Source organism: Anolis carolinensis, chromosome 1, assembly GCF_035594765.1.
Source record: "Anolis carolinensis isolate JA03-04 chromosome 1, rAnoCar3.1.pri, whole genome shotgun sequence".
Taxonomy (NCBI): domain Eukaryota; kingdom Metazoa; phylum Chordata; class Lepidosauria; order Squamata; family Dactyloidae; genus Anolis; species Anolis carolinensis.
This window is the reverse complement of record NC_085841.1, coordinates 289,841,146-289,866,294: the sequence shown is the minus strand read 5'-3', so window position 1 is coordinate 289,866,294 and position 25,149 is coordinate 289,841,146. Positions and strand designations below refer to the sequence as shown.

Genomic DNA, 25,149 nt, shown 5'->3' with positions numbered 1-25,149 from the left:
ACTCCTGAAAACCTCTTCTACCTCTTGGTCATGGATTATATTATTTCAATTGCATAAAGATTGACTTTCTGTATTTTACAAATACTGTATTGTTCAGTGTTCCATACACTGCAACCTTTCAGAGATGAGAACTAGGACATGTGTGGCCACACAGCCTCAGTGTGCAGTCAAGGTGGCAACATTTATTAATGAGGAACAATGGGCAAGCAAGGAAAAGCTTTTACCCAAGTCTACTGGGAGGGGTAAGATTTTGCCCCTTTCTTTCCTCTCCCTGCTGCAGAATTAACAGTGTAAACTACTTCCCTACTTTGAGCTCAGTTTGCAACAGCTGAAGTGAGCTGTGGGGAAGGGGAAGGAGAAGAGAGAAATTTACTTTTAAGAGCACTTCAAAAGTAGGATGACATAATATTAACCAGGACAGTCCCTGAACAATTGGGAAGTATGATCTTGCCCATTCATTCCGCTCTTCTCCCTTTAGTTCTCAATAGCAAGTCAGAATTTCATGCTTCAGCCTGTTCCCCCCCCCCCCCCCCAAGTATTTTTGGTACTTCTCCAAACCTCAGTGTATGGGTGTTGTTGTTTTGTCTATGTAAGCAATGTTACTAACAAACGGAGCCCTCAAACAGAGTGTGATGGTGACAGACAGACAGGGAGATTGTGATATGGATATGCAAACATTCCATTCTAATTCTGAGGCAAGAAATCTAGGCTGATCATTAAACTACTGGAAAAAGACTGGGCCTTACTCCAGTTATTATAGTTCTATCTACACCAGATCTAGCAAATCAACTGACAAAGTCAACATTTATGTAATTTCCATTGATTCAGTGGGTTTGCTCTAGTTGGGACTAGCCATTGTAGTTAGATATTGGCAGAAGAAAAGTTTTGTATTACTACTGATATAAAATTTCTCTTGTGTTTCAAACAGCACTCAATTTTCCAGAAATAATTGTTTTTAAAAATAGCATGCAACAGTATAGTCACTAGAGCTGTGTTTTATATGCCTACAGTTTTTCCTTTTCTTTCCTCTCCCCCAATATTTTCCCCATTACATAGCTTTACAGTGTTTTTCATAGAGCTGTCCAAGGTACTGAATATATTTTGTAGATAAGGTTCAGCACTTTAGATAGTTCATTTAAAGTTCAAAATAAAACTGACTGAGTTCCCTGTCACATTGACAGGAAAGCCACACCAACCTCTACTGCTGTAGTATGGTGGAGGCATGTTATACACATTGATGACATGAACTGTGTACATACTCACTACATTTGTAGAGGTGGGTCTTTGCCTTAACAGCATTTACAAGTCATCTTTCCAGTAACAATTGCTGAACACAACACACAAAGCTTATCAAATTTTCTGGTGCACCCTTCAAGTGTAAATAATATGTGCTGAACTTATGCATCAGACCCCAAGTTTTCATATCCAATGGTATCACCTCCACCATTTTATTCTTGCCTGTTTTTATTTCTGCCTGGCTCAACTGGTTGATCTTGGTTCTAGTAAAATTTTGATTTTCAAATTTATATTTAATATAGATTTAATGTTCTGTATAATAATATACATAATATAATAATTATTATATTAATATAAATAACAACATAATTATTATTATAATATATATTTTGTTATCTGACATTTTGCGTATCCTGCAATCACTAGCAGTATGATTGTTTCCTTATCTGTTCAGTATTCCCCTCCTCCCTCTTTTTCCTCCTCCTGAAGCATAAGTTTTCATTTTGACAAGCAAGGGTTAGCTTAGAAGCAAAGAAAAGATAATACCCCCAACTTTTCTTTTTTCTTTGCATAAAATGAGATAAATGGAAGGCAAATGAGGAAGGGGGTTGAGAGGTCATGCAGGCACATTCCTAACTGTAGAACTATTGAGTGAAGGAAGATTAGACACTCTCTCAGTGGAGTTTATCAGGAATAGTGAAACACCTTTGCATACTTCTCCACCATTTAACAGCAGCAGAAGCAGTTTTGAACTCAGCCAAGAGGCTAAAGCAACATCACCAATCCAAAGTGAAACAACAGACATGTTGAAAAAGAAGCCAAATGTGAACAGAGATCCTTATCTCCCTTCTAGTAATTCAGTGTCAATGTACCTTGGCATGCTACCTCAACCAAACAATAAAGGGAGACAGTGGGAAGATTAGGGGCAAGCAAGAGCCCATGGTGTCCTTGTGCCTTCTCCTTTTCTGTCCTTTATCTTTGCTTCCTTCACTTTTCAAAGGTGATGTATTCATCTCAAAATCTCTTCTTCTTGTGACTTGCATGTATGCCTCATTGGGGTGACTTTGTAAAAAATGAAGTCAAGATGCTGACAGTATACAAGATGTGCTTCATTCAATCCAGGTTTTTTTAAAAAAAGAAAACTCGAGTTACATGTGATTCCTAGCCAAACCCGTCTTTGAAAAGGGAATTCTTCAGTGATAATGCATTCCAAAAAATGGGCCAATTCTGTTTTTGCTCTTCTTTATCTCAGTGCTAATTTCAATAGATTGCCTATACATTCCGGATCTCATCACCTCCATAGGTCTTGCAAGAGCCAATATGGAATAGTGGTTTGAGTGTTAGACCAGAATTCTGGGAGATAAGAATTTGAATCCCTACTTAGCCATGCAAACCCATTGAATGGCCATGGGCAAGTCCTATTTTCTCAGTCTCAGAGGTATTCAGTGCCAAATTCCCACCAAATAAATATGATGTCAGTGTACATGTATGGGTATCTCCTTAAGCTGTTGCCATCAACATGCAGGCATTGAGCATGCAACATTTGGAGTGGGGAAAGGAGAGAGATGGAACACAGCAGGGTATACATACTCCACAAAGTGCAAAAATCAATTGTAATTCCACATATACTTCATAGTGGAAGCTTGAGAAAGGATAATGATGAAGTTAAAAGATAAATCACCCAGCAACTCCATTTGTAAGACAATAACCTGGAAAGCTAGAAAGTATTTCATTCACATTCAGAAAATAAATAAGAGGCAAAGCTGTGGAAGTCTACTGGGGGCCCTCCTACACAGCCATATAACCCAAAATATCAAGGCAGGAAATCCCACAATATCTGCTTTAAACTGAATATATGGTAGTGTGGACATTATCTGAGTATGGACTCAGGTAACCCAATTCAAAGCAGATATTGTGAGATTTTCTGCCTTGACATTTTGGGTTATCTGGCTGTGTGGAAGGGCCCTGGGTTTAAATGGACAAGATTATTAATTGCAAAGGGTATTTTCAAAGTAAAATATAAATTCCCTAAGTAATTATCTCCAGTGTTCAACGAGGGCTGCTATTATAGTGAAAGAAGGAGCCCTCCTGCACCACTGGGTAAACTCTGGCACAAGAGCAATAGCAGTCAAGTTTCTGGCCTTATTGTTGTCCAGCCCACAATTTGCATAGGCAATTTCAAGTATTTGCCTGACAGCCTTATTGAGCAATTTAACCCTCTGAAATATCAAGGCACTTTCAGAAGCACATTTTATCCTTGGAAAGAATCACATCTAGACTCTCACTTAGGAAAACAAGAAAGCTAGGCCTCAACCTAATAGTTCCAACTATAGTGTAGTTCTATTAAATCAATGGGAATCAAGTATGTTAACATGTATGTAAGCCTCAATTAGTCGGTGGAATTGCTCTTGACTGAAATGAGGCCCTAGTAATTATAATATGAAATACATTGTGTTTGGAGAAAGTATAAGAATCCTTAAGGTGGACATGCAGGGGTCAGCCTCTTGAGATCCAAACCAAAATGTTCTTACAAAAAAAGAGATATTCAAATGTGGACAAAATGGTGGAAATGTCATTGGCAACTTTATGATTTTTCCACCTATGAATTGGAAAGAAGATCAGCATGTCTCATAAAAAATAATCTAGGCAATGCTGAGCTGGGTGCAAAAGTAATACTCTGACCACCAGCTAACAGGGAGCAACATTAACCTGAATTTGTGTGGAAACATTTACTAGGTTAGTATATCTTTCAATGTTTCTACAGTGAGTGGTCATTCTGGCCAGTTTTATTTTTTCATTGTAGACCAAGAGAAATGCAAGGCAGATTATATAGATATAGATTAATTTAGTTATTTTAAAGTTTTTGCTGTCTCTTCTAAAGCAACAGCCTTACATTTTGGGCACATTTCAACAATATATATTGAAAATTAAGAGAACAAAGAGAAAATCCAAAAGAATCAAGTGCACCCTTGATCAAGAAAGACAGAATAGCTGGAATCCTAAATTCTGTCATGTACTATGGTGCCATTTATTCATCAGACATTCATCAGCCACAAAATATTACAGAAATGTAATATTTGTCAGATTTTTGTGTCAGGAGTGACTTAAGAAACTGGAAGTTGCTTCTTGGTGTGAGAGAATTGGCCGTCTGCAAGGATGGTGCCCAGGGGATGCCCGGATATTTTTGATGTGTTTACCATCCTTGTGGGAGGCTTCTCTCATGTCCTTGCATGGAGCTGGAGCTGACATAGGGAACTCATCCTCACTTTCCCCTGGTTGGATTCGAACCAGCAACCTTCAGGTCGGCAACCCAACCTACAAGTCATCAGTCCTGCTGGCACAAGGGTTTAACTCACTGCACCACTAGGGGATCCATTTGTCAGATAACACTATGCAACAAAACTTGAAAAATGTTCTGTTCCTGTTTTGAAAGAGCTATTCTTGTTTATATGTATGGTACTTACTTTGAAAGTAATTGTTATACTCCAGAATCTTAGTTTTTGTGGCTGCCACAAATTATGTTGAATTGGTTGAGAGTCTATGAGATATTCATTGAGAAACTATAGTAAGATGTACTGCAGGATGTCCTGTAAAAACAAAGTTTTTCGCTTTAATAAACCTTTTCCATGATTTTTATGATAGAACCAATTAGAAAATGACATTTATAACCCAGGAACAAAAATTGTGTTACATAGTGTAATAGTCAGATAACAAGGGAAAGAGAATATTATTATTATGATTTTATACTGTTATATTTTTGTTTGTTTTATATTGTTTTATGATTATGTTATTTGAATATTAATATGTTCTTTTTAACTATGTCGTTGAGTTTCCCCATGTGAGCCGCCTTCGGGGAGATGGAGGCGGGATAAAATAATAATAATAATAATAATAATAATAATAATAATAATCTTCTTCTTCTTCTTCCATTTTGATTAATTTTGAATCAAAATGTTACACTTCATAAGGACATAAAAAGAAACCCTGTTGGATTAAAGCAATGGGGTATTCCGATCTTTTTTTTAAATTTTTTACATTGGTCATCCAAATGCCTGTAGGAAGCCTGGTACAGGACATGAGTAGATAATCTCTTGTCTCTCTCTCTGTTTTCTGCCCTTTAGTTACCAGTTCAGAAGATGACCTCTCTAGTTATCCCATGACTGATAGGTCATGATATGATTGCTCAGAAGTATTTGGTGAGGGACTGATCGAAAGCTTTCTGAATATCTGAGTAAACTTTGTCTATCAGATCCCCCTATCCAGAGGTTTACTGATACTCCCAAAGAACTGTAAAATGTCAGTGAGACAGAACCATGTTAGTTCTTCTCAACAATTCTTCAATAATATTATTTTTAATCATGGTTTCTGCCAAGTCAGAGTACAATCCTAACTGGCCAAAATGGTCAAGTGACAGCTAAATGGCATCTATTCTGGCCTAAAAATGGCAGAAATTACACCTTCCCCCAACTCATTGAGTGGGAACAAGGGAGAGGACATGCTCACAGATACCTTCCTCAGAGAGGCCAGGATGGCCCTGTCCTTGCTTGCCTTTCATCTGCAGATAAAATTTCTCTGCCATCAGGCATTTATAAACTGATGAGGATTGGGATTTTAAGGGCAGTGTGATTAGGTGTGGATAAAGTTTAATATTTTAAATGTTTAATAATTTTAATAATGTAAATTGTTTAATTGTTTTTTTTTAATTTTTTTACTTTATATTTTATTGTATTTTTAATTAACATTGTGGGTTTTTTTTTAACTTCCTACAGTCAGCACATTTTCAAATTAAGGATGCTTTGTTAATATCAAGTGTACACATTAAATTAATCAGCCTCTAATTTTCGGATTTCCCCATTCTCTGGGATCACTCTTTTAAAATGGTCATCCAACTTACCACTTTCCAGCCCTGTATCACCATGGCCGTCCTTTGAGACGTTTTGTACATATTTGTTAAAAATCAGCAATTTTAAATTTCTCTATGAACTGTTGGGTGGATAGCATCTGGTCCCAGTGATTTGTTAGTATCCAATTTGTCAATAAAGTCTACAATTTAATATCTATAATTTAATATTACTATCCTCACACTATCAGGCATTTATAAACTGATGAGGATTGGGATTTTAAGGGCAGTGTGATTAGGTGTGGATAAAGTTTAATATTTTAAATGTTTAATAATTTTAATAATGTAAATTGTTTAATTGTTTTTTTTTAATTTTTTTACTTTATATTTTATTGTATTTTTAATTAACATTGTGGGGTTTTTTTTAACTTCCTACAGTCAGCACATTTTCAAATTAAGGATGCTTTGTTAATATCAAGTGTACACATTAAATTAATCAGCCTCTAATTTTCGGATTTCCCCATTCTCTGGGATCACTCTTTTAAAATGGTCATCCAACTTACCACTTTCCAGCCCTGTATCACCATGGCCATCCTTTGAGACGTTTTGTACATATTTGTTAAAAATCAGCAATTTTAAATTTCTCTATGAACTGTTGGGTGGATAGCATCTGGTCCCAGTGATTTGTTAGTATCCAATTTGTCAATAAAGTCTACAATTTAATATCCTCACACTATTGTGATATTGGCTGCTATATAAGTATGCAATTGTCCTAAGTGAACTGAGAAGGCAAATAGAAACAGATTAACCTGAACTAAATTGCCTTTATCTTGCTTAAAGGAGTTGGCATAATGATGGCTCAGTTTCTGAATACGCCTATCATATCCAGAATCTCATGGAATTGTTGCTGCTTTGAGAAGAAGGTTTGAACAAGCTGAAGTGACAAGAAACTATTACAATGGCAAGTCAATCCTCAAAGGTGCAATTCACCTATTAGCTGGATCTTGCTTGGATGAGATTTGAAAGACACTTTGCTCACTTGATTGCTCAAAGGAGAATATTTTCTCTGGTCAGGTCAGAACACAGCTAATGGTAGATACTGCAGTGTTTAATTTTAAATACTTCTCCAGTCTCATGGCAGACCTTTGAACAGAAGTCTGTTTGGAAGCAGTGTGTGGCAGTGAGCAACTCTTTCTCACCCCTATTCTTAGGTGGCACCAAAATGGACCCTTGATTTGATCCCTTCATAAATTTCAACCATCCTGTACCTATATCCATGTTTCATTGCAGAATGTGACTGGCTTTTACAGTGTTTGTATATGCAGTAGAAAAATAAACAACAAGGCCATTAAAGATTGTGTTCTGTGAGATGAATGCTATTTTCAATATGGATGTTCAAGTTTTTGGTGACTTGCCTCTAAAGTTGCCTCTAAAGTATTTTGGTGATGTGATTGACTTATTTTCTCAACAGTTCTGGTATACTAGGTTGACTTATCAAAGCATATGTATCAATGTATCATTGCTCATAGGCAGTGCATAACCAACAGGGAATAGAACTATCTGTTAATAAAGGGGAATGTTTGTTAATTAAAATGACCCATAATCAAGCTGCCTACTTTATAATCAGAACTAATCTCATGTTTTTTTTTACTTTGCATTTTATGTGCTGCATGCACAAACCCAGGCTGTGTCTGTGCAAACAGTAGAACTAGCCAATAAGTAGGAATAGAGAGGCAAAATGTCTGGAGTTTCCCATGGCCTGGAAGTGACTCCCTTCCTGGCTTTGAAGAGCCACAGGTATGTTGTTAATGTCCAGCCCTCTCGCCAAAAGGCTATAAAATGTCTTTTCATCTTCTGTTATGTAAGTATCTACCATATAAGAAGGCTGTTATTACAAAGGCAACCACACTGAAAAAGGCTTCATTTACTCAGAATATCTGCATTAGAGGGTTGTGATGTCTCCTTGTGCTTTCGAGGTTACGGAGTTGCTTGTGGAGAGGAAAAGCTGGCACATCTTTGAATAACATGGGACTTTCAGCTAAACCAAAGTGGGATCTTCTTCAGAGTGCAAACATTATGAATGATGGTCTGTATGCATCATGCTCAGGTAGGTTTGACATATCTTCCTCATAAACAAATACAGCATGAGATTGTGACCAGGCCTGAGAAAACTAAGGTCAGATGTTGGAGCTCATGTGAGCATCAAAGGGGGCCAGGGAGATCTAAGATCAAATCTGTACATGATTGTGAGGTTCCTTGGGTGAATTTAGGCCAATAATTTTCCCTTAGTCAGAAGTTGAGAAAATTATATTTTTCAAGTTCAAGAATTGCCCAGCCATCCTGGCATACTCTCCAAAATAATATATGGGACACACATGGACAAATGTGGCCCAAATGACAAAAGTTATTAATGAGGAAGAACACAAAGGGTAGGAGAAATTGCAGCAGATGACTTTTGCTTGAATTGACTGGGTAGGGCTAGGTTTGCTTCCCTCTTCTGAGTTAAATCAGTAATAACGTTTGCATTTTGAACTCAATTTGCAACAACTGAATTATACTAAGGACAAGGGGGGAAAATAAGAGGAGGAAGAGAGAGAAAAAAATGGCTGAAAAAGTGGAAAGACAATTATTTGGGACTGTCCGCAACAAATTAGATAGAGACTATAGCATGGCCAATTGGTCAAGGTGGTAGAAGGTTATAGTTCTAATTCTGTTACTTTAGGGTGTATCTGCACTGTAGTTGGACACCACTTGAACTGCCATGGCTCAATGCTATGGAATCCTGGAATTTGTAGTTTGGTAAAGCACCACCACTTTTTGGCAGAGAAAGCTAAAGATCTTGTATTGGCTACAATGATAGTTGGAAACAAGATCACACCACTTCCAGCATGCTGAAATCAATACCTCAATGTGAGCCACCACTGGCCTACTTGGACACAATGGAACGTAATTGGCTCATGTTTCACAGGTTCACAGGTTCACAGTTGTCACAGGTGATCTGGGAAAAAAATCAGGTTTATTTCCACTTCCTTCCTGGACCGCCCATCGTATCCTCATTTGCCTTGGAAAACACTTCCTTTGTGAGCATCCTGTCCAAAAGCGAAAGAACAAACTGTGGAAAACATATAATTTATCAGCAGCAATTCAGTGCTAAAGGACATAACTACAGCTTTACTGTAACCTTTGGGTTTCTTCCTTGGTAAAAGAGCCTTGCTGCCTCACATGAGCAACTCACGTCATGGGCACAGGTTCAATATCCTTGAAGGTGAATCTGGTATGGAAATTGTCGGAGCAACACTTCGAGGAAATGTAGCTTTATGAAATCCTTGCTGTAAATGTTTTGACACCCCTGTTGTTCAGAAAAAGACAATGGGTGGCTTTGAGGATCCTGATGTCAAGTAGCTGTCACAGGAACTCATATGCCTTAACAACTTAAAATTATATCCCACTCAAAACAGCTATTCAGACTGACATCAAAGAGGGGGAAATGCGTACAGGTCAAGGAGTTTAATTTCCATACAACTTGTACTTCGATTTCTCATGCCGTGTACAGTAATGAATGACTCAAATGGCCACGGGCAACATTGTAATCAGAGCTTCTTGTGGATGAAGTGAAAATACAGCAGAGGTCTCTCTTTAGTAATGATCCTACCCCAAGATACAGTGATTGGTGACCTGAGATGCCTTCATTGTTCCTATGGCTGCTTAAAGCACTTTTAGGGTGTTTTTAAAGTTCAAAAAAAGAAAAGAAAGAATATAGTAGTATATATGGAATTTAGAATGGTTTGTTGCCTCTTTTGAAAACTAAAACCTTTTAATTAAAAACATTTAAAAAATGAGAACCTCAGGAAATCCTTTATTTAACTTCTTTCCAGATGTATCTGATATGTATCCTACCATTACTTTGAGAAGATGCATAAGGTGGTTTAAATAGTTTTTATTATTGTGTTGAATTTAATGGTTGCACTGTTTATCAGTTAATTTTTAAAATAGCATTCATATCTAGGCTGTGTTGTGACCAAAATGCATTTTGTGCCCTTAGTCTTACAGCTCCTAAATGGACGTGACTGCCAGCTGTGTGGCAGTCTTTTTAGTTAGAATTCCTCTGTGAGGCGAGAATGCTTACTGAACCTCTCCTTATCATGCATTTTTAAAAAACCTGCAAAAGTCAATGACAACTGTAAATATCTTTCTTTCTGCACATTCCTTGGGAATGGCCTTCAGGTGTTATCTCTGAATGTTCCAAGACAGCAAGAGTGTGGAAAAATAAGTGAACTCACCAACAGAGTCTATTTATATACAATAAAGCCCTTTTTCATTTTGTCTTTAACCATAGATCTCTCCCCCCCCCCCCCCCCCCAAAAAAGAAAATAATCTGATGGGGAATTAACCACAAAATATAAGGCAAATAGCTTTGTATTTTTCTCAAAAAGCTAATTTTGGGGTAGATTGGGAATTTGCAGAAGGTGGGACACTTGAAACTTTTTTAAGGAACCTAATTATCCCCTTGAGGTCATTAAAAAAATTATTCTATAGTCATTTCTTAAAATATTGTTCTCTCGAGTTCTCGTGGCCATGGCTCCATATCAGCAAGAAGGTGAATCCACTCTTGGTTTTAGCCTGAATCTTAGAGAGTTATACTCCAAATAGGCTCAACACCCTAGAAAACTCATTTGGACTAAAATCTGGAGGAAACCATCAACTATAACTGTCAAATACTACCCAAGGATAAAATAAGTTGAAAAGGTAATGTATCAAATCCAATCCAAAATAACTTTACTGGAAAATATATAATTTCTTCCCCAACTCTGTACCATCTCCCTTTCCACCACATATTCTTGCATTGCATGTATAATCTGTACACAGATGATGTCCAACTTTGTCACTCCTTCCTATCTGTTACGAAGGAGGCTGTTTAGGTCTTGTTTATCTCCCTGGATGAGGGAGAACAAAATGAAACTGAATCCAGACAAGACAGAGATCCTCCTGATCAGACACAAGGCCAAATAGGGCATAGGGTTACAGCCTGTGTTGGATGGGGTTACATTCTTCCTGAAGATGCAGGTTTGCTGCTTGGGAGTTCTCCTGGACTAATCACTGAGCCTGGAACCTCAGGTTTCAGCGGTGGCCAGGGGAGCTTTTGCACAAGTAAAACTTGTGCACCAGCTGCACCCGTATCTTGGGAAGTCTGGCTTGGCCATGGTGGTCCATGCTCTTGTTACATCCCGTATAGACTACTGCAACACACTCTACGTGAGGTTGCCTTTGAAGACTGTTCAGAAGCTCCAATTGGTCCAGCAGCTAGGATGTTCACCGGAGCTACGTACAGAGAGCACACAACTCCCCTGCTGCGTCAGCTCCACTGACTGCCAGTTTGCTTCTGAACACAATTCAAAGTGCTGGGTTTAGCCTATAAAGCCCTAAATAGTTCCGGCCCAACTTACCTATCTGAACGTATCTCTCTCTATTAACCATCTTGGAGATTAAGATAATCTGGAAAGACCCTGCTTTTGGTCCTGCCTACTTTGCAAGTGCGGCTGGTGGGGACGAGAGACAGGACCTTCTCAGTGGTGGCCCCTTGGCCATGGAACTCCCTCTCTAGCAACATTAGATCAGCCCCCTCCTTCTTAGCCTTCAGAAGAAAAGTATAAACCTGCATCTGGGATCAGAGCTTTGGAGAATAGTGTAGTGCAATAACTGAATTTGGCACATGTGCAATGGATACGGAAGGGTCTCAGACTACGATTTTTGGATGGCGTGATTTTAATATTGAATATTTAAAATGTTAATATGTATTGTAAGCTTAATTTTGCATGTATTACGGCAATGAATAACTGACACATGTAAGCCGCCTTAAGTTCTCTTCGGGGTAGAGAAAGGCAGGGTATAAATAGGGTAAATACCTAAATAAATTAAAAAAATTGTTAGCCAGCAGTAGCATGTCTTCCACTTTGAAGTCTTGAAGATAAAAATGTGCACAAGCAATTTATTTCTGGGCAGAATTCAACAAGCTTTTCATGACCTATAAATATATATTGGATTCAGACTGCATCTCCCTCTATGACTCGGACTTTTGAGATCATTGCAGAATGGCTTTCTTATGGTCTCAGGTACATTTGGGTAAAACACAGGAGACAACTGTTTCCATACTGTGACATTTTCTCCAATGAGAAGCTCTCTTTTTCACAGGACTTTTTGTTAAGAAAAGCACTTTCATCTTTTAATATAGTGGTTCTCAACCTGTGGGTCCCCAGGTGTTTTGGCCTATAATTCCCAGAAGTCCCAGCCAGTTTACCAGCTGTTAGGATTTCTGGGAGTTGAAGGACAAAACATCTGGGGACCCACAGGTTGAGAACCACTGTTTTAATAGATTGTGTTTGTTTGGGTGCAGCAGGGTTTTCCTAATCGCGTTGTACTTTTAACTATGGCGCAAACATAATTTAAAATTCATTTTAATTGGATTGTTTATTTAAATGTTAATATTCTTGAACTACAGTGGGATTTGATTCCAGGACCTCCATGCATACTAAAATCCACGGATACTCAAGTCCCATTGTATACAATGAGGTAGCAAAATAGTGTCTCTTATATAAAATTACCAAAGCAAGATTTACTTTTCGGATTTTTTTCAATATTTTCAAGCTGTGAATAGTTGAATCACAGGTGCAGAATCCATGGATAAGGATGGTCAACTGTATTCATTTTTTTGTTGCAATGTATTTTAATCTATTCTGGAATCTGCCTTTGATCCCACATTAGCAGGAAAAGGAACTCCAGCGGGGATATGTTCCCAGCCAGACTGGAGCTATCTTAAACTATGGATATGACCATAGAATCATCTGAATGACTTAGCAAATTACTAGAGAGACATTTTTTCCTGGGCACAGGTAAGTAGACTCACAGATACAAGTTCTGCAGTTTTGGTGGTCTTACTACATTTGCACATAACTGCTTGTAAATATCTGCTTTTGTGAATGTCACAGTGCAATGAAAATCGGCATGTGCTTCAGCCCACTGCATTCACTTGGGCTTACGTATGTATGACTCTGTGCAGGATCCTGGCCAAACACTCTAATTGTAAAAACCTACATTGGACAAAAGCTCTACTGAATATCACCCTTGTGCATTTCATGGACAAGAATGTCACGGAAAGAGGGCTGTATGTTGTGTTCTCAGAATAAATGATAACTTTCCCAAATGGCTCTGATTTATTTAGGTTATCTACAGACTACAAGAGCTACACTATTTGAAAAAAGGGGAGAAACAGGATAGTGAAAGCGAGAGGGCAAGTAAGCAAAAAGAAATACAAGATGTATAGAAAACAGAGTGTTGCTGGTATTATATATCGTATGCCAGTGAATAGCTTGAGACTGTTTTTTTGAATAGGACAGAAGTATGCAAGTCAAATACAGAAGTTTAAAGAAGCATATACTTTTAAGGTATATGCCTTTGGTTTCTGCTACTAATACATAAAATAGTACAGTAAATTTGTGAGTAGGGTGTCATTTTGTGCATCTTTGCTATGACAAAGGGAAAGTGGGCAAACTAAAGAAGGACCCATATGTTTTTCTTATGGCAGATCTTGGGAAGAAATGAATGTAATGACAGATCTTGAGAAAAAATGAATGTAATGATAAACTGAAGATATCCATTCACTTACTTAAGGGAAGTGATGTGATTCTTGATGACATAAAACCATCAACTAAATACTGATCAAATATTGTTGACTAATAGACATTGTTTTAAAAGCAACTTTCCAACTTGTGGACAAGATATTGAGGTGTTTATGTTAGGAAAACCTGGGGCAGTCCACATCACTGCCATTCCTGAAGGGATGGCATCTCTTCTGTGTAACAGAATGGCATTTGCTGTGCATCTGTTTCAACTATCTAGTGATCAGGGAAGCCAGCATGACAAACACAGCCAACAGTAAGGTAAAGTTGCTGGACCCACAAATCTGCAGAGCAGACTGAGCACATCCTAGTACAGTTATGGCTATTAGTACCAAATGCTGACATTCCTTAATACATTAAATGCCTTAGATTTTTTGGATGCTGTTACAAAAGGAGACTTCCCTGTCATATAGCCTTCTAGGGTTGCTTACGTAAAGATGTGTGTATAAACAGTTAGCTGGGCCTTTGGGTGTATAGGTGCTTTCAAGTAACCTGTCGATTTATGGAGATTCCATCAATTTGACAGGGTTTTCTTAAGCAAGTAGTACTGGTTTTGCCAGTTCCTCTAAAATAGAGGCTACAGCACTTCATATTCCTTGGCAGTTTCCCAAAAATTTACCAGTGCCAATCATCTTAGATTCCAAGATCAAACCTGATCTGGTATCTTTAGTTTATTTAGGTCCTTGGCTGGCTCCTTGCTGGTGTAAATTGAATGTTGAAGACCTTGAGAAACAGACCCAACAAACGTTGACTGTGGTTTCAATCCCCACTCATGCAAAATTTCCAGTCTAGGGGCCATAAGAAAGGAGTTTGACTTTCTGGTATTCTGGGAATACTTGTCAAAAAACAATTCCCCATAGTCTAGAAAAGGAAAAATGTAACCTTTCCTCTGCTGTGCTGCTTTGAGCAGTAAGTGCTGCTCTGTACTCTTCATACTTTAAGCCAAGGATAGGAATCATATAACCTTCCACAGATATCAATTCCTAGCAATCCTAGCCAGCAGACAAAATAGTAAGGAATGCTGGACATTAATGTTAAGCAACCAAAGGAGGACGGGAATGATATATAGATCGGTGTTAATCAGGGAAGCTCAGCTATACTGCTTTTAGCAAATTTCATCCTTGCTCTTACATTAGAAGCAGAGTGAAGTAAAAATTAGAGGGGAGACAAGTAGACATAAGGCTCATTGGCTTCCACAAAGCTCCACTACATATGTGTAATAGACCCGCTCCTTACTTTAACAGATAATAGGAAGAAGTCAAACTATTTTGCAGTCTAAGGGGAACAACAAGGGGGTCTTCCTTTGCTTTTCAGTGGTGAAGATAGCAAGGTGTGTTTTATTTCAGTACTGGCAATGGGTCATCAGCTGACCTAGCAGCAGACTTAGGTTTTGGGGAAGAGGGCAGGCCATGTGAATACAGCGCCCTGTCCTCTAACTTCCACTGCTGTTCTCTCCCCAGCACCCAACACCCACGGTGACTGTCATCCTTTGCCTAATGGTAGGACCAGGCATGCCTGATAGGATAAAATGCACATTTTACCACATCTACTTTAACCGAACACAGGAAAGACAACACAGCAGGTAATTTTCAAAGAAGTAGTCCTATTCTTCTCTTGCAGTTAAAAAAGGGTGGAGATGGGGAGGAATGTAGCAGCTCCTTTAAGATTAACTTGTGTTTCATTAGCAATAATTTTAACATCTTTAGCAACAGTAAAGTAATCCCTGATGGGATCAAAAGAGTTAAAGTGTCAGGAAATGGTGCCACACCAGCAAAGTGTATGCTAATCGCTGTCCCTTCATTGGCATGATTACCTTTGCCAGTACTCTGCCTTTCTACCCCAAATACAGTAGTTAAAGAGGAATGTATGCCTGTTTGACCAGTGGGTAATGTATTTCATGTTTCTTATTGTAATTGAGCACCTTCAAGTCATTTCTGACTTATGGTTTCCCTAAAGTCATCTTGGGATTGTCTTGGCAGAATTTGTTCAGAAGAGTTTGCCCCAAGGAGATTAGACTGGCACCCACCTTGTCCACGTTCCGCAAAGATCTAAAAAAGTTGATGTTTCATTGTGCTTTCAATTAAACAGTAATAGGAATTTCAGCCCAACTATAACTGCCATCAGTCCTTGCACCTTATCCCTAGAATCATAGAATAGTAGAGTTGGAAGAGACCTCATGGGCCATCCAGTCCAACCCCCTGCCAAGAAGCAGGAAATCGCATTCAAAGCACCCCCGACAGATCGCCATCCAGCCCTGCCCTTCGTCTTATAAGTTTAATGTTAAATGACATTGCTCCTTCAATTCTAATTTCTTATTCTTATTTATTTTGTCTTCCAGTCCTGTTTTAGAAGTATATTGCACTAGTCCCTTCCCCCGTATTTCAGTGCTCATTGCGGGATAGATTGTTGGTTCATATTATGTTATTGTCTTTTGTAATATTATTGATTTTATTGAGTTATGTTTTAATCTATGATTGGTTTTAATTGGCGTATTCCCCATGTAAGCTGCCCTGAGTCTCTCTGGGGAGATGGAGGCAGGATATAAAAATAAAGATGACGATGATGATTGTGTTCCTTTGAGGATGAGAGAGTATGATCTGCCCAAAGTCACCCAATAGATTTCAATGGCTAAGTGGGAATTATAATTGTGGCATCCTAGTGTCCTAGTCAAACAATGCTGGCTCTCATTTTTTATGGTTATACTTCTATTTTATTAAATGTGTAGAAAGCAGGGAATATTGGACAGTACAAAAATGTAGTCAGTAGGTATATAAACAAGTAATTAGACAGAAATTGGGCACATATATCAATGCATACCTCCTAACTGTCCCAGTTTGGCAGGGACAAATTCTCTGTCATTTCCACTTGTCAAGCTTCTTTTTAATTGTCCCAGTTCCCCTGTCCTCTATTTTGGCTTGCTTCATTTGCTGCAAGCTGAGTTCAAGGTGCAGAAGTAGCTTGCACTCAGCTTATCAATGGGAGAGAATAGGAGAAGGCAGTATTTTGCCTTTCCCAGTAGATTCAGGCAAAGCCAAACTGCTGCAGCATGTCCTTACTTGCTTCTTTATTCTAATTAGGAGCGTTTGCCTCTTGACCGGACTCTGATATTGCTTGGTCATAGTTTCTATATGTGACATGTTGGGTAGTATTTAAATGGAGACAAGCTCTGATGACAGATGGATGTCTCTTATCAGCACAATCTAATTCATATCTGCTGAAAAGTGAATTGAAAGGGACTTGTTGCAATGTGTATACAGGACCGCAGACTAGCAGAAGGTGGTAGTTAACAATTCTTCATATTCTTCACTTTTAATAAAAAGAACTTTTAAATGGTGCTTTAAAATAACTAGAAAAAGGAAGGAGATAGTTTAAAAAGAGCCACGAGAGCAGCTGTTTGAAATCTGGAAATGCTGCAAAACATTCCTGAGTTTGTTTTAGAAGTCTGCTGTAACAATAGGGATTGTAAAGTTCTCATTTGGTTTCTACTTTTTTGTCCTGTCCATCTGGTTGTCCTCCTTAACGGTGGCTATTGTCAGTGGATTCTGCTGCATTGATGATCTTCTATTTGGTGAGTTAAACTGCTAGAAGGGGAGCCTTTATTTATTCAGCCCATCTTTGTTTCCCACACAAGAGCTTTCCTTCAGAACAGCATGGTTATCATCCCTCTAGATGACTGAAATTAATGAAATGCCAACCAGCAGGTGGAGATGCATGAAAGCATTCTTAATCATGGACATGCTGCTTGAGATTTCATTCCCATGTCTCTAGACAAGCACTAAATGGGCCAGAGATATTTTTTTTTCATGAAGGCTACTTGACATTTCTTGGGAAAGTTTAGAATTAAGACCTTGGATGACTGACAACAATCATATGATAGAGCGTATCTGTTGCTACAAACTCCCTGTTCACAAAACAATGTTGGAAGTGTTCTGTGCTCTTGAGCAAGTTTGTTTCACATGACAATGAAGTGGACAAATGCTAGTTAACAACTCCCCATATCTGTTTTTCCTCCCCATTGTTGTGATTACATTTTGTTGTAGAAGTAATGGAATATGCCACAAAATATTGTGGTGTATCTCCATATTCTGAGAAGAGTATTTTTTTCGAACGCCAGACAGCTCAGAAGAGGAGAATTTTGAGGTTATTAATACTTCTTCGGGGAAGCTTCTGTAAAGGACCAAGGAAACATGAGCTCTTAAGATGCTATCATCTCCTGTGCTACATAGTACTAGAAGGATCCAATTCAGGGCAAATGGCTGGTCTAAAACCTAACAACCGTAGCTATCAGGAGAGCATGCAAAAGATAATTTTGAGGTGATGACTCACAGAATCTTTCAACCAACCTGACAAAGATGTGTGCGGGACACTGGGTGTTGTTGTCTGAATGGTTATTAAGCAGAGCCAGCATGGTGTAGTGGTTTGAGTCTTGGACTATGACTCTGGAGACCTGGGTATAATCCCACTCAGTTATAAAAATCCACCAGGTGACATTGGCCAAGTTACACACTCTCAGCCCCAGAAAGTCCCATTATCATTTTTTTCTTATGGTCACCATAAATTCAAAATGAGTTGAAGGGACACAACAAAAACAAATGTTACCCATCAAGCAGTCCAAAATATTTTAAATAAACAAGTGATACAAAACACAAAAATTCATCTGTGTTTTTAAATACAGATATCACATAGGTGATTTATTTTCAGAGGCACAGTTTCAGTCTGATGATTTTTGCATGTCATTTTCCCCCCTTTCCCCCCTCCAGCTACTACTATTCAGAGAATGGAGTTAAACATGCCAGTTGGGAGATAGAGTACTATAATATAAATACTTTAAAGCACCTTAATCACATTCTGTTTCCAGATGTGGAAATTTGCATTCCAGTTGAACCTTTATCCCATGGTTGCCTGCTGAACTATTGAAAGGACATTCTTCAAATGCAAGTTATAAAAACACATGGAGTATTCAGAAGTGATTTATCAGCTCCTAAATGGATTATGATGGAGAGCAGTTGAGTCTGAAGGGGAATTACTCATTAATTCCTATTCTAAAGGGTAAAACCCCATCTAGGTAGCTTAATAAAATAAAATCTGATAGAATAATAAACATCAATATTAATAAAAGCTAGAAATAAAAATAAAATGGAGCTATGTGTTAGCTCTATATCAACAAAACAGATTTAATTGTGACATTTTCCAATCGCACATCAGCTATGTTCTCTTAGGAATTTCCAAAACCTGTAAATAAAGCACCAAATTCAATCAAACAAAATTGATTTTAAAAACTATCAATGCAACTAGCATAAAACCTAAAAGAATCAGGACACAATAGCAGAAAATCAAAATAGACACCAGGAAATTGGGAAGGCAATTAGTGTCAGAAATAAAATATATAACAAATATACAACTGAATGTCCTGAGAAAATAAGATTTTCACTCGATACTAGAAAGACCACAGCATAGGCACCAGTTAAGCCTCCATAGCTGAGATGCCACCTGGGAAAACTGAAAATAAATAAATAAATGTGGCCTCTTTCTTGTCTACTTTCCCTTAATTTGTACATTTCTTCCTCACAAAGGTCAAACTTTATATCCCATTAATGGACATTAATATCACCAACCAGTTATTCAGTTATGTAGGAGAAAAGTATGGTTAACATCATGGCCTCAAGAGCAATGAGGTTTAAAAGATCTGACCTCTGTGTCTATGTTGTACTGCCCATTTACATGGCAATCCAAAAAGACCTCAACACTAGAAACCCTTCTGGGAAGCAGTATTTTCTGTCTTGTCCTGGCTGAGGTCCTTGTGGCCACTGGTGCCACACAACCCTTATTAGTTTGTAGATCCTCTTCTGCTTTTCTATTTTTGCTGTTTGGAGTCCGCTTTTTCACTTCCTTCTGAACATGTGCCACTCTCCATTTCTTTATGCCCTTTCCTTCTCCTGTAGGTGTTGTGCATGGGTAGGACAGGGTTTGGAGCAGAGTGTGGTCTGTAGGGGATCCATCCAGGATCAAAACAACTTTTTACAATTCTTTTCAAAAACCTTTTGTTCCAGAAGCCTTTCGAATTATCTCTAGAGAGAGCAGATGGAATTGGCAGGTGTTTGAACCTCTCTGGCTCCCTTGGGGATCAAAATAAAATTTTGTGAAATTGATTAAAAATTATATTTTTGGCTCAGAATGTCCCCAAATGTCCTCAGGGGGTGGCGGAGAGGAATGCTACAAAACAAGGCTCTAGCCAGTGTGTGTGTGTGTGTGTGTGTGTGTGTGTGTGTGTGTGTGTGTGTGTTAGGGATTCAAACCCCCCCCCCCCAACAATTTTCAGGTTAAAAAAAACTCATGAATTTGCTACAAATTTACTCATGAATTTTAACTGGTTAACCAAATCCCCATGAGTGTCCACTGAAGTTTATCGATGGAGCCTGATTTCTAAATGATTTTGTTTTATATTTATTTTGTGTCAAAAGCATTGTACAACAAATACATTTCAAATAATGGAGAAAAAAAGAAAGAAAAGAAATCACAAGCAACTAAATAGTTTTGGACCAAAAGCGGGCAACAGCAACCGCATTGACTGTAGCTTTAAACAACTCCTCCTCCGTACATGAGGCAGGGCATTGTGGGCAAGCATACATGTGCTGAGTTGTTTGTTCAGCTCCACAGTCACACAAGGTGGAGGATTCCTCCAGGTAGTGCCACCTTGCCAAGTTGTCTTTTGATCTGCCCACTCTACTTCTGAGTCTGTTCAGGGACTTCCAAGTTGCCCATTCTTGGTTTGCCCCTGGAGGAAGACCCTCTTGGGGGGCCATCCAGTTAGAATTGCCAGGTTTAGCTGCCCAGAGGGACACCCTTGCTGCTGCTGGAGGAACATCAAGAGGAGTGGTGGTTCTCATGAAGCCCTTACTTGATTTGAGTCTGGTGGGAGGAGGGTGATAGCCATGCAGTGGGTGGCTTTCACAATGTTCGACCTTTTTTCTCTCACCGTTAGCAGCAACTTCCCGTCGCACGTCAGGAGAGGCGATGCCAGCTAACTTGTAGAGTTTATCAACAGGTGTAGGTTTAAGGCATCCCGTGATGATTCTGCATGTTTCATTCAGTGCTATGTCCACCTGCTTTGCATGGGCAGACTTGTACCAGACAGGACAGGCATACTCTGCAGTTGAGAAAGACAAGGCCAGGGCTGATGTTCTTATTACTTGTGGGTCTGCTCCCCATGCGCTGCCAGTCAGTTTCCGCAGGATGTTATTGCGTGCAGCTACTTTGTGCTTGGTGTTCATGCAGTGTTTCCTATATGTTAGTGTTCGGTCTAAGGTGACACCAAGGTATTTAGGATGGAAACAGTGTTCGAGCTCTTGGCCTTCCCAAGTAACTTTCAGTTTCCTGTTGGCTTCGCGGTTACGTAGGTGGAAAGCAAACACTTGTGTCTTGGCAGGGTTAGGCTTCAGGTGGTTCTCTTTGTAGTAGCTGGAGAGATCTTTCAAGGCATTGGTGAGTTGCTTTTCAACTGTTTCAAAATCTTTTGCTTGTGTTGTAAGGCCAAGGTCATCAGCATATATAAAGCTCTTTGTGAGTGGTGGTTGTGGCTGATCGTTCATGAAGATATTAAATAAGGTTGGTGCAAGAACGCTGCCTTGGGGTAAACCATTCTTTTTGCCTCCTCCATCTGCTTTTCTGGCCCTGAAACTCCACATAGAAACTGCGGTTTTCTAAGAGGGTCTGGACAGTTTTTGTAAAGTCAAAGTCCTGGGTGATATGGTAGACTTTATGCAGCATTTTTCTATGTTGCACCGTGTCATAGGCTGCTGTAAGGTCCACAAAGGCTGTTCCCGTAATGCAGCCTTTCTCATAGCCTTCCTCGATATCAGTGCCGGTTCAATATGGAGGCCAATGAAGCCCCCGCTTGGGGCGCAGGTCCCCAGGGGCGCCATTGAGCGCCCCCCCCCCCCCCCCGCGGGGACCACTGGCTCCGTCAACGGCTAATGCGATAGGCCTCAGTTGAAGCCTTCCATGTTCGGCAGCGGCAGGCATGGCTTTTTCTTCCCTTCTCTCTCCTCTCTCCTCTCTCCCCCCTCCCTGCTTCTCTCTCTCTCTCCCTCCCTCCCTCCCCCCCCTCCCTCCCCCCCTCCCTCCCTCTCTCTCTCTCTCTCTCTCTCTCTCTCTCTCTCTCCCCCCCCCCCCCAAACTCTGAGGCCTGGATCCGCCCTCCTGGGCCTTCTCCCGGCCTCCGAGGCCTGGATCCACCCAACGGGGCCTTCTCCCGGCCTCCAGGCCCTTCGCTCGCCCTCAGGGGCCTGTGGCAGGCATCCTCAGAGGTTTTGAGGTCTGTTGGAAGCTAAGTAAGTGGGGTTTATATATCTGTAGAAGGTCCACAGTGGGAGAAAGAAGTTGGATGGCCATCTATAGGGAATTGTATCTCCTTGCCTGGGAGTCTGCTTATCTACTTATCTGGTGCTTTTTTAAAGCAGAGGCTGGATGGCCATCTATTGGGAGGATTCTAATTGTATCTCCTTGCCTGGGAGTATTCTTATCTGTTTATCTGGTGCTTTTTTAAAGCAGAGGCTGGATGACCATCTATTGGGAGGGTTCTAATTGTATCTCCTTGCCTGGGAGTCTGTTTATCTGCTTATCTGGTGCTTTTTTAAAGCAGAGGCTGGATGGCCATCTGTTGTAAAGGTTCTAATTGTATCTCCTTGCCTGGGAGTCTGCTTATCTGCTTATCTGGTGCTATTTTAAAGCAGAGGCTGGATGGCCATCTATTGGGAGGGTTCTAATTGTATCTCCTTGCCTGGGAGTCTGCTTATCTGCTTATCTGGTGCTTTTTTTTAAAGCAGAGGCTGGATGGCCATCTATTGGGAGGGTTCTAATTGTATCTCCTTGCCTGGGAGTCTGAGGAAATTTCCTTCCCTGGTGCTTTTTTAAAGCAGAGGCTGGATGGCCATCTATTGGGAGGGGTCTAATTGTATCTCCTTGCCTGGGAGTCTGAGGAAATTTCCTTCCCTGGTGCTTTTTTAAAGCAGAGGCTGGATGGCCATCTATTGGGAGGGGTCTAATTGTATCTCCTTGCCTGGGAGTCTGAGGAAATTTCCTTCCCTGGTGCTTTTTTAAAGCAGAGGCTGGATGGCCATCTATTGGGAGGGGTCTAATTGTATCTCCTTGCCTGGGAGTCTGCTTATCTGCTTATCTGGTGCTTTTTTAAAGCAGAGGCTGGATGGCCATCTATTGGGAGGGTTCTAATTGTATCTCCTTGCTTGGGAATCTGGGGAAGTTTGCTTATCTGGTGTTTTTTTAAAGCAGAGGCTGGATGGCCATCTATTGGGAGGGTTCTAATTGTATCTCCTTGCCTGGGAGTATGCTTATCTGCTTATCTGGTGCTTTTTTTTAAAGCAGAGGCTGGATGGTCATCTATTGGGAGGGTTCTAATTGTATCTCCTTGCCTGGGAGTCTCCTTATTTGCTCATCTGGTGTTTTTTTAAAGCAGAGGCTGGATGGCCATCTATTGGGAGGGTTCTAATTGTATCTCCTTGCCTGGGAGTCTGAGGAAATTTCCTTCCCTGGTGCTTTTTTAAAGCAGAGGCTGGATGGCCATCTATTGGGAGGGGTCTAATTGTATCTCCTTGCCTGGGAGTCTGAGGAAATTTCCTTCCCTGGTGCTTTTTTAAAGCAGAGGCTGGATGGCCATCTATTGGGAGGGGTCTAATTGTATCTCCTTGCCTGGGAGTCTGCTTATCTGCTTATCTGGTGCTTTTTTAAAGCAGAGGCTGGATGGCCATCTATTGGGAGGGTTCTAATTGTATCTCCTTGCTTGGGAATCTGGGGAAGTTTGCTTATCTGGTGTTTTTTTAAAGCAGAGGCTGGATGGCCATCTGTCGGGAGGGTTTTAATTGTATCTCCTTGCCTGGGAGTCTGCTTATCTGCCTATCTGGTGCTTTTTTAAAGCAGAGGCTGGATAGTCATCTGTTAGGACAGGTCCTTTTTTCTCTCTCAAGTCTCTCCTCTTTTTTTCTTTCAAGTCATCCTGCATAAAGGTAACTATCATGTCTCCAGTGGGTTAGTGAAATGATGTCCTTTTGGATTGAAAAAATATTTTCAAGCTATTGATGGTTGAATATGTGGGTACAGAGTTGGTTCAGATAACTTCATATAGCTTTATTAAACCACTTCTTCTTCTTTTAAAATATTTATTCAGGTTTTACATATATATGATAAAAGAAACATGGCAACGCCAAAAGACAAAAGAAAAAGAGAAAAAATAAAAAGGGGGAAAATGTAAAAATAAAATAAAATCAAAAAATAAAGTTCCCTACTTCTGGTCTGTAGGATTCAGGAAGAAAGGCAAGTGGGGTTTATTTATCTGTGGAATAATGTCCAGGGTGGGAGAAAGAGTTCTTGTCTGTTTGAGGCAAGTGTGAATGTAGCAATACAGTAGAGTCTCACTTATCCAACATAAACAGGCCGGCAGAAGCTTGGATAAGCGAATATCTTGGATAATAAGGAGGGATTAAGGAAAAGCCTATTAAAAATCAATTTAGGTTATGATTTTACAAATTAATTACCAAAACATCATGTTATACAACAAATTTGACAGAAAAAAGTAGTTCAATACGCAGTAATGCTATGTAGTAATTACTGTATTTACGAATTTAGCACCAAAATATCACGATATATTGAAAACATTAACTACAAAAATGTGTTGGATAATCCAGAATGTTGGATAAGTGAGACTCTGCTATACTTTTATTTTTGAGCTATTGGTTTTTTTGGGGGGTGGCAAAATTCGGGGGGGGGATGGCAAAATTCGGGAGGGGGCACCAAAATTCTGTTCGCTTACACTTGAAAATTATCTAGGGCCGGCTCTGCTCGATATGTTCAGTCAGATGAAGAATTTGACCTGTACAGTTTTTCCCTGGTCTGAAACCTGCTTGTTGTGCAATAAGCTTGGGTTCGATAACAGGTCCTAGTCGATTTAACAGCATCCTCTCATAGGCTTTATATAGATGACATAAGAGGGAGATTGGTCGATAGTTCCTGGCATTGGAGGCATCTTTACCAGGTTTTAAGATGGCAATTATCTTAGTTTTCCTCCATTCTCTGGGAATCTGTTTGTGTGCCAGGCATTGATTGTAGAATTTCAAAAGCCAGTTTTCAGCTTTGGCCCCCAAGTGTTTGATTTGCTCCATCATCAGGTCATCTAGGCCAGGTGCTTTACCAGTCTTACATCGCTTGATGGCTTCTCTGAGTTCATTCAGGTTTAGAGGAGAAGACAACTGGTGGGTTTCAAGTTCTGGCACCCTGTTGATTTTCATCTTTATTCTGCTGCAGTTGGTTTTCCCATTCTGAATTAGCTGGTGAGCTATCTGATCTGGTGTCACGTTCGCGTGTCCAGGGTTGACCAGAGGGTCACTATCC

The 25,149-nt window shown here is 39.8% G+C and overlaps 1 long non-coding RNA gene across 1 annotated transcript in view; it reads left to right on the top strand.

The window, feature by feature from the left end:
• The first annotated feature begins 16,729 nt into the window (after positions 1-16,729).
• Positions 16,730-25,149, top strand: part of LOC103278162 (uncharacterized) — a 67,666-nt gene continuing 59,246 nt past the window's right edge. Inside the window, exon 1 of the long non-coding RNA XR_010001982.1 lies at positions 16,730-17,317. This is a non-coding gene — a long non-coding RNA (uncharacterized LOC103278162). The remainder of the gene's footprint in view (positions 17,318-25,149) is intronic.